Source organism: Littorina saxatilis, linkage group LG17, assembly GCF_037325665.1.
Source record: "Littorina saxatilis isolate snail1 linkage group LG17, US_GU_Lsax_2.0, whole genome shotgun sequence".
NCBI lineage: Eukaryota > Metazoa > Mollusca > Gastropoda > Littorinimorpha > Littorinidae > Littorina > Littorina saxatilis.
In genome coordinates, this window is record NC_090261.1 from 8,620,414 (window position 1) to 8,629,681 (window position 9,268).

Below are 9,268 nucleotides of genomic sequence, written 5' to 3' on the forward strand. Positions count from 1 at the left end.
GAGAGACAGAGACAGAGGCAGAGACAGAGAAAGAGAGAGAGAGAGAGCGAGAGAGAGAAGTCGGAAGTCGGAAGTCGGAAGTCGGAAATTTTATTTGTTAGGCCTCCGGCCCATAACAAGACTGGTGACACATAATACAAGCGAACAATGTTTAAAAGAAGCAACCTCATGGACCTGCATCTTGCAACTGTGCATTTTCCAGAGAATCAGTGCGAAATCGTATTGCTTTGTAAACAGGGTGGCCGAGTGGTAACGCACTTGCGCTCGGAAGCGAGAGGTTGCGTGTTCAGGCCTGGGTCAGGCCGCAATTTTCTCCCCCCTTTCCTAACCTAGGTGGTGGGTTCAAGTGCTAGTCTTTCGGATGAGACGAAAAACCGAGGTCCCTTCGTGTACACTACATTGGGGTGTGCACGTTAAAGATCCCACGATTGACAAAAGGGTCTTTCCTGGCAAAATTGTATAGGCATTGATAAAAATGTCCATCAAATACCCGTGGGACTTGGAATCAAGTAAAAAATTCCATCTCACATGGCATTAAGTCTCAGGAAACATGAATACACGCATGCAGGAAAAAAAAAATATGGGTAGCGCCGTATATAGGGCAAAGTCTGTCTACGTTATTCACATTGGGTTTATACTGTAAATAGTGGTTATTTAAGGGTGACATACCAAATCTGAAACGTGCTAACATTCTCCTCAAATGAACATTTCTTATCTGATACAAATAACCACTCATACACAAGGACTGCTTAAATAACGAATACACATGATAAAACACGTGTGATTCAAGGGAACTATGCCAATCCAGTCTAAAGCAATCGACAAGTCTTTGGCGAAATTCTCTTACAAACGTGGAAATATCACCAACACCTTGTGCTTCCCACACTTCACCAAATCCATACTTGTACAAAACATTACGAACGTTACAAGCCCATGTCGTGTAATTTTGCTTTTGTATAGACAATAACATATTATACACTTTCTTAGGGTACCTGTTGCTATCCATCCGAGTTAATCGAAGCCAAAACTTCATACACTTTATGTGCGTTACCACAAACAGAGGATAACGTCCTGTTTCACCGTAAACTATATGCCTTGGTGACTTCGAATGGACACCGACAAACCTTTTAATGGCAGACAGATGTACTCTTACAACAATTTGTTGATCAGCAGAGAGTCCCCAGACCTCCGAACCGTACGTCAAGATCTTTGACTGTCAAACAGTTCAAAAAACGTATCAGGAGAATATTCCCCAATACTCCATAGAAGTTTGAGGATAGCTGATACTCCCTTTCTCGCGCGATCGGCAAGGTCGTTTAGAGTGTGGGAAAAAGATATTCTTGTGGACAAATAGACTCCTAAATATTTATACAACTTATACAACAATGTTTACAACTTTCACTTCACTATCACCAAAGAACCATTTTTCTCGTAATGCCAAATGGCCACCGTTTCTAAACACAACTATGTTCGATTTAGCCATATTTACGACTACCTCAAGCTTCTTAGAGGTGGTCAATAAAACATTTAGCTGGTTTTGCAAACCGATGACACTATCAGAGATTAAAACCACATCATCAGCAAACAACAAAATCAATAATTCGACTAAATCCGGTGACAATTGAATACTGTGTCTTCCGTGTCGATAATGGCCGAGCTGAGAGGGAGTTAAAACAATGAGACACGGCTTTCAGGAATGATCGATGACAGACTTCTGTGTCACACAGAGAGAGAGAGAGAGAGAGAGAGAGAGAGAGAGAGAGAGAGAGAGAGAGAGAGAGAGAGAGAGAGAGAGAGAGAGAGAGAGAGAGAGAGAGAGGGAGCGAGAGAGAGAGGGAGCGAGAGAGAGAGAGAGACAGAGAGAGAGAGAGGGAGCGAGAGAGAGAAAGGGAAAGGCATACTTTTAACAAGCTTTTTGTCAAATATAATTGTATCCTTGTTTTCTTGTACTGTATATTTGACCTCAGACTTCACAAACTCTTTGATGCAGAAGACGTACGTATATACTCGCTAAAATGTGTGTCGTGTTTAATTTTTCCAAAATTCAAAGAGTAACGCACATTTATTTACTCAGCCAGACTGAAAAAGGCGTACAAAAATCAAACTCGCATGTACAGGGAAACCCCCCTCACAATACCTCAAAGTATGTGTGCAAAAACAATGTCTGAAAAAAGAGGGAGCCTTAAAACGGAGGGAAATTTACAGTAGTTATTAACACTCGAAACATCTTAAAAAATAAGTCTTAATGCGGGGGGGGGGGGGGGACTCTTAAAGCGGTGGTGTCCTACAGGGGGGGGGGGGGATGTCCACTGGATAAACAAAACTTCAAAGCAGTCCATCTCATCTTGAACAACCTCTCGTGTTACTTACATGCCTCACACCGGAAATATCATGAATGCATTATGAGGAAGGTAAGGGCCCACGGTGTGCCCGAGGAGGACCGTGCTTCCAGTGGAAAAGGTATGATCGCTGAACACACACTCTGCCCTCAGACCACTTTGGCCCGCCGGACAGATGTTTATCTCTTAAAGGGTGAAAAGACAAGGCAAACACTTTCGTCGACTCTGTTTAGCAGTGGATAATTCAAGTGGGGCCATATCCACTCCTTCGGTGGCCCCTACCTGATGACATCAGGTATGCTGATTTTTTTCTTCTACATGCTCCCCCCCCTCTCCCTCTCCCTTTCCCCCTCTCCCTTTCCCCCTCTCCCTTTCCCCCAACCTTTTCACCCCCCGTCCACCCTCTCCTCTCTCTTTCTTGTCTGCGTCCCCTTCCAAAGACTTCTTTTCGTCAGAATGAGCATGTATCTTTGAGGTAAACTCACGCGACCTTGTAGTTTTAATTATATAAGTTGATGTCATCTTGACGGGTAATCTGAGCTGATTTTTAGTGTTAGAAAGTGACCATTCATATCCGTAATAGTAAACCAAATATAAAGTTGTGTTAGCACAATCACTTAGACCTATGCACACCAGCAGGACTACCATAACTACGCAGGTTTGACATTTAATGTGTTCCCTCTGTTACAGCCAAATGCGCAGATCTTGCAACATAATATCAAAGAAAAATATCACATTTCATATGATGCCAGAACCAAAACAGAGCGCCCAGCCAGAAATACCCAAGCCTAGCTAGCCAACATCTCTCACACGCCGGACACGATAACTGATAGCTTCCGACCCCAGAAAGTTCAGTAAGCCATCGACCAGAAGACATCATTCAAAACAAAACAACATTTTGATAGATGGTCAGGAAAGCGCCCAGCCAGAAAAACATCAGCCTATAAAAAAATAAAATAAAAATAACTGACTCACACGCCCGACACCGAATACGCATGCCATCTTGAGATTGAAAAAGAAACACGTAACTGAACGATGAATCCTCAATTTAAAAAACAAATTCCACGATCGATTTGTTTCTCCGCCCACTAGGTTCCATTTCAACCGCCAGTTCAAAAATACTACATGGATTGCCAAAAAGTTCGAATTTTTCGAAAGACTGGCTGACTATATAAGCAAAGAGCCAGTAATGCGATCCACAGTTTATGCATCCATGTACGTATGGTTCTTTTTGTCAATGATCGAACGTTCCATAAATAAACCACTCTTTTTACATTTAGTCAAGTTTTGACTGAATGTTTTAAGATAGAGGGGGAATCGAGATGAGGGTAGTGGTGTATGTGTGTGTGTGTGTGTGTGTGTGTGTGTGTGTGTGTGTGTGTGTGTGTGTGTGTGTGTGTGTGTGTATATGTTACAGGCATTAAGTGAAACCAGGCATTACACGTAATGCCTAAAAATACCAGGCCTGAAAATCATTGTCAGGCATTACACGTAATGCCTGAAACCTGTTACAGGCATTAAGTGAAACCAGGGATTACGTATAATGCCTGAATATCGTTTGATAGAATCGGTCGAACAACAACACCTTTGACTCTCGCTGGTTTCTTCTCCTTCTGACACTCTGCGCACACAGATTTGTAAAGTGGGGTTCACGTAGGACAGGGTCCAGATTGAATTCATCTTGCTAAAACAACAACAACATGACAATGTACCCGAGCGCTACATTCAAACTACTAAAAATTGTAATACTCCATTTTGTGTGCTGTTGTTGTTGTTGTTGAAGTACTACTTTTGTTCTCGTCATTCTTGTTATGGTTGTTTTGATTGGTTTGAATTAAGAATTTACAATATCGTCCGCCAATTCATTATTTTGTCTCTAAGAGCACATGTATAAGTTTATCTTGTGCTCCTTCGTTAAAACATATTTTTTCATGGCTTTGTAAATTTGTATTTGAAAATAAAACACTGTTTAAACCAAAGATCGTGAACAACTTACGTCGAATAATAAGAACAAATCTTCCTTATGAGAAAAAAAACCCCGTTTACACAGTGTTTCTCAAGCGAACATTAATAATAATTTGATATCGTAGCTTTCAACAGCCCCGGTATGTGAGATAACACAACGCAATTTTCTTATTAGCTGTTTCTGTTCCAGCAAGAACGATACAGTCAGTGTACTAAGCCTTTTTACATTTAGTCAAAAAATGTTTTAACATAGAGGGGAATCGAGACGAGGGTCGTGGTGTATGTGTGTGTGTGTGTGTGTGTGTGTGTGTGTGTGTGTGTGTGTGTGTGTGTGTGTGTGTGTGTGTGTGTGTGTGTGTGCGTGTGTGTGTGTGTGTGTGTGTCTGTCGGTGTGTGCGTGTGTGTGTGTGTGTAGAGCGATACAGAGTAAACTACATGACCGATCTTTATGAAATGTTACATGAGAGTTCCTGGGTATGATATCCCCAGATGTTTTTTTCATTTTTTTGATAAATGTCTTTGATGACGTCATATCCGGCTTTTTGTAAAAGTTGAGGCGGCACTGTCACACCCTCATTTTTTTTAATAAAATTGATTGAAATTTTGGCCAAGCAATCTTCGACAAAGGCCGGACTTTGGTATTGCATTTCAGCTTGGAGGCTTAAAAATTATTTAATGACTTTGGTCATTAAAAATCTAAAAATTGTAATTAAAATTAATTTTTTTATAAAATGATCCAAAATTACGTTTATCTTATTCTTCATCATTTTCTGATTCCAAAAACATATAAATATGTTATATTCGGATTAAAAACAAGCTCTGAAAATTAAAAATATAAAACATATTATTAAAATAAAATTTCCGAAATCGATTTAAAAACAATTTTATCTTATTCCTTGTCGGTTCCTGATTAAAAAAACATATAGATATGATATGTTTGGATTAAAAACACGCTCAGAAAGTTAAAACGAAGCGTACAGAAAAACGTGCTATGCAGCACAGCGCAACCACTACCGCACTAAACAGGCTCGTTAATTTCACTGCCTTTTGCACGAGCGGCGGACTACGGTCATTGTGAAAAAATGCAGTGCGTTCAGTTTCATTCTGTGAGTTAAACAGCTTGACTAAATGTAGTAATTTCGTCTTACGCGACTTGTTTGTTACCTCCCTTTCACATTATAATTATGTGTCAATTACTCTATCAGAGACAGCATTGGAGATAACCCGGTTTCAGTATTGTTTCACGATAGACGTAGAGCTGAATACCAACACTCAAATCTGTTTTTGACAAACACCACACATCACTTACTTTCCCAAGAGATCATACTCATGACGTGACTTTGTCGTTTTCTGGATGGCAGCTTTTACTTCTTCGATTGTTCTGAGGTAAACAGCTTTCGGGAGCAACTTTCTGCCGTCCTTTTCATAATGTTCAAACAAACGTCGAGTAAACAATTCTTTAGTAATGTTCTTTTTCATTATGGTGACGAATAAGCAACTGGTGAAAACTCGACTGGAAATATTGGACCTCGGCTTTCCATTGTGACATGCACTCACACTTACGTGAAATTCAAACTGTGGTGAACACTATGTCAGAAATACATTATTTTGCATTGCGAACCATCACTCATAATCGCAAAATGAAATGTGCATTCATTTCAAAGCTCACTTGATTGAATGTCAGTTACTATATTCACACCATGACATTTTGTCAACACTTTGTCCTTAAAAAATGTTCTCACCGTCATCCAAGAGGTAATGTGTATTGCCTAAATTGCTTCAGGCAATAAGAGTAATTTTGAGAGTCAAAATTCAGGCATTACGTGTAATGCCTGGTATTTTTAGGCATTACGTGTAATGCCTGGTTTAAATTAATGCCTGTAACATATACATATAAAGTGATTCCGAGAAAACTACTGGACCGATCTTCCTGAAACTTCACTTGAGAGTTCCTTAGTATAATATCCCCAGACGTTTTTTCATTTTTTTGATAAATGTCTTTGATGACATCATATCCGGCTTTTTGTGAAAGTTGAGACAGCACTGTCACGCTCTCATTTTTCAACCAAATTGGTTGAAATTTTGGTCAAGTAATCTTCGACAAAGCCCGGACTTTGGTATTGCATTTCCGCTTGGAGGCTTAAAAATTAATTTATAAGTTTGCTCATTAAAATTGTCATTAAAATCAATTTTTCGCAAACAGATTTAAAATTGATTGCATTGTATTCTTCATCTTCTCCTGAATTCAAAAATATATAGATATGTCATGTTTACTCTAAAAATGTGCTCAGAATGCAAGAAAATAGGTTCAGTAAGTACTACGGACCCGTGCTTCGCGGCGGCGAGCGTGACCCGTCTCGGTCTTCGGTATGGTTAGCCGAGACTATCTGAATGTAGTCTCGGCGGTGATTGGTTTGTGGTGTTGATCTTGACTAAATGTTTGTATATCGCTTCATTCGACTTGTTTTTAATCGGATTACTCTCACTTTGTGAACCGCGGAAGGTCAGTAAGCCATCGACCAGACGAGATCTTCCAACGGTCACGTTTTGTGGTCACCAACACCCTGACCAGCGCTTACCCCGCGCCCTCGCCGTTGATGGATTTTCCAAAGCCGATCCTTTTAGTCCCCGCCCCCGACACACACACACACACACACACACACATTTTCCTCAAAACGTCCATATCGGGTGTTCAAAAAACGCCGAGCAGAATAAATGTGTGCTGTGGCGTCATCGTATGTTAACAGGGATAGTCGTAACGGCAATGTGTTTTGCAGTGTCATCCCAGACCAAAAGAGAGTCGCAAGATGCTTTTCAATCATCCCTCTTTGAACTGTGGTGTCCGTTGACAAAAGCGTAGTTAAGTATAAGTGGTTAGCTTTTTTAAAATAGCAAAACGGCAAGCCGTAAATAATCATGTTCAGAAAGTTTGGTACTTCTTTCTTCAGTATACAGTTAGAAGAAAGATCAACAACAACCTTCAAAAAGCCAATCAACCAACGAACTAAACAAGCAACCAGCCAAATATCCAAAAACGCTCACTTCACAACTGGCATTCATCGATACTCTTTAAAAAAATCGTTAACGCCCATGACTGACAAACGGGTCTACACAAGGCGTCGGTATTTGCACCAGTAAAAAGAAAATGTTTTTTTGAATTAAAAAGACCACCAAACCGTAATCATAAAAAAAAACATTCAGAATTCCTTTTTCTGTGTAATCTGTCTAGCAAGGTGGAAATACAGCTGATTTTTTTTTAAAGAGTTAAATGATTCTGTGAGTTAAATGTTCTGCATGAAAAGTGCAGTTATTTGATTGGAAGGTACCGCACTATGAGTCCGATTCCAAATAATCTCAAAGCTTCCTCCAAAATTAAACGTTTTAGTTAAATTTGGGGTTAACCCATCAGAATTAGGTTACTGAGTCAAGCCAGCACGAGCTCGAATAAATCCACAAGACCCAAAAAAGCCTTCGGTGATTGAAATCTGACGTGTGAATGAATTTAACCGAGACCGACGAGAAAGGCACCGAGACAGAGCGAGAGTCGTGGCAAGGCAGACCCAAAGTAAACGTGGGGAGGGAAAGACGAGAACCCCTCGCTCTGTGGTCGGTGTGTGGACGCTCGGGAGGGACAGGGAGGGTCGCTATTGTGCTGGAGGAGTTAATTAGAAGAATTAAGGCGGGGAGTCGCGCATCTCCATGAAAAAAGCGACGGGCGGGAGAGAGAGAAGGACGGGCGTTAATGGACGAGGGACGGGGCTAATGGACGTATTGGCTTGCCGAGCAGGGCGCTGGGTTTGTCGTGTGGCGCGCCTCGCTGTCAGCTTTACATTTAAACTCCTTACCTTTCAATGAACGATGTCGCCTTTCATTCTGTCTGAAGCCAGTCGTACTGAGATGGTCTGCTGCGGTTTATTGGATGATGGAACAGCTCAGACGTTGAAGTCACTGTGAAGTATCCATGAGGTCCGATGTCTTGGTTATTCGGTGATCACCATTAAGTATCAATGAACTCTGATGTCTTGATTATCTGATGATCACTGTGAAGTATCCATGAATTGAGATGTCTTGGTAAGCCAGTTATCACCATAAAGTATCCATGCACTGTATTGTCCTGGTTATATGTGGTTATATGTGGTCACTGTTAGATATCTATGAAGTCTAATGTCTTGGTTAGCAGGTGATCACCGTAAAGTATGCATGAACTCTGTGAATTATTCATGAACTGTGATGTCTTGGTTATCTGGTGTTCACAGTGCATTATCCATGAACTCTGATGTCTTGGTTAGCCGATGATTGCATCCAAGCTATTTCGTTTATGTCCATCGGGTTTTATTTTGAGGCATGTTGTGGGGAAATCTTTCTCTCTTTGAGAAGTCTTCCACTGCCAATATATCAACATTTCATTGAACACTTGCTGTCCCAATATATCAACATTTCATTGAACACTTGCTGTCCCAATATCAGTGTCTTTCATCTTGACATCTTTAGCATCTCGAGTTTTGATGCCCCAACATTCAAAAGACTGTTCTGGACTTTGACAGCTAAGGTGTTGTGCAGAGTTGAATGATTCTTCCCAATCCAGAGATCCTCTTTGACGACGGTCAGCTGGATATTCAGCAGCTGTTAAGTAACTTTTGCTGAAAATCTTGCTGGTGAGGCTCTGCTTGCGAAGATACTGGCTTCTGAAACTGAAAAAACACACACACTGAAAACAAAGACTCTCTGAAATTGAAACTTAAAATCAAACGTTCTTTCCCTCCGAGTACGTGTGCGTGTATGTTGGGGGGGGGGGGGGCGGGGAGGATGGGGTAACACTCTTATCTTGACCATCACATGTTGAAAACCTTAGACAGTCAAAACAAAAGCAAAAAGACATAAAAAAAAAATACAGAAGGAAAGACCAGGAAGAACAAAGAAAACCAGAACGAACGAACGAAAGAAGAGAAGGGAAAAAACACAGA

General features: G+C 40.8%; 1 protein-coding gene across 1 annotated transcript in view; it reads right to left on the bottom strand.

Annotated features, from left to right (window-relative positions):
• The window catches only part of LOC138952340 (uncharacterized), a 125,085-nt gene extending 116,747 nt beyond the window's left edge, over nt 1-8,338 (bottom strand). The window contains exon 1 of the mRNA XM_070323988.1: nt 8,150-8,338. The gene's annotated coding sequence lies outside the window, so the exon portion shown is untranslated. The remainder of the gene's footprint in view (nt 1-8,149) is intronic.
• Between the last annotated feature and the right edge of the window lie 930 nt (nt 8,339-9,268).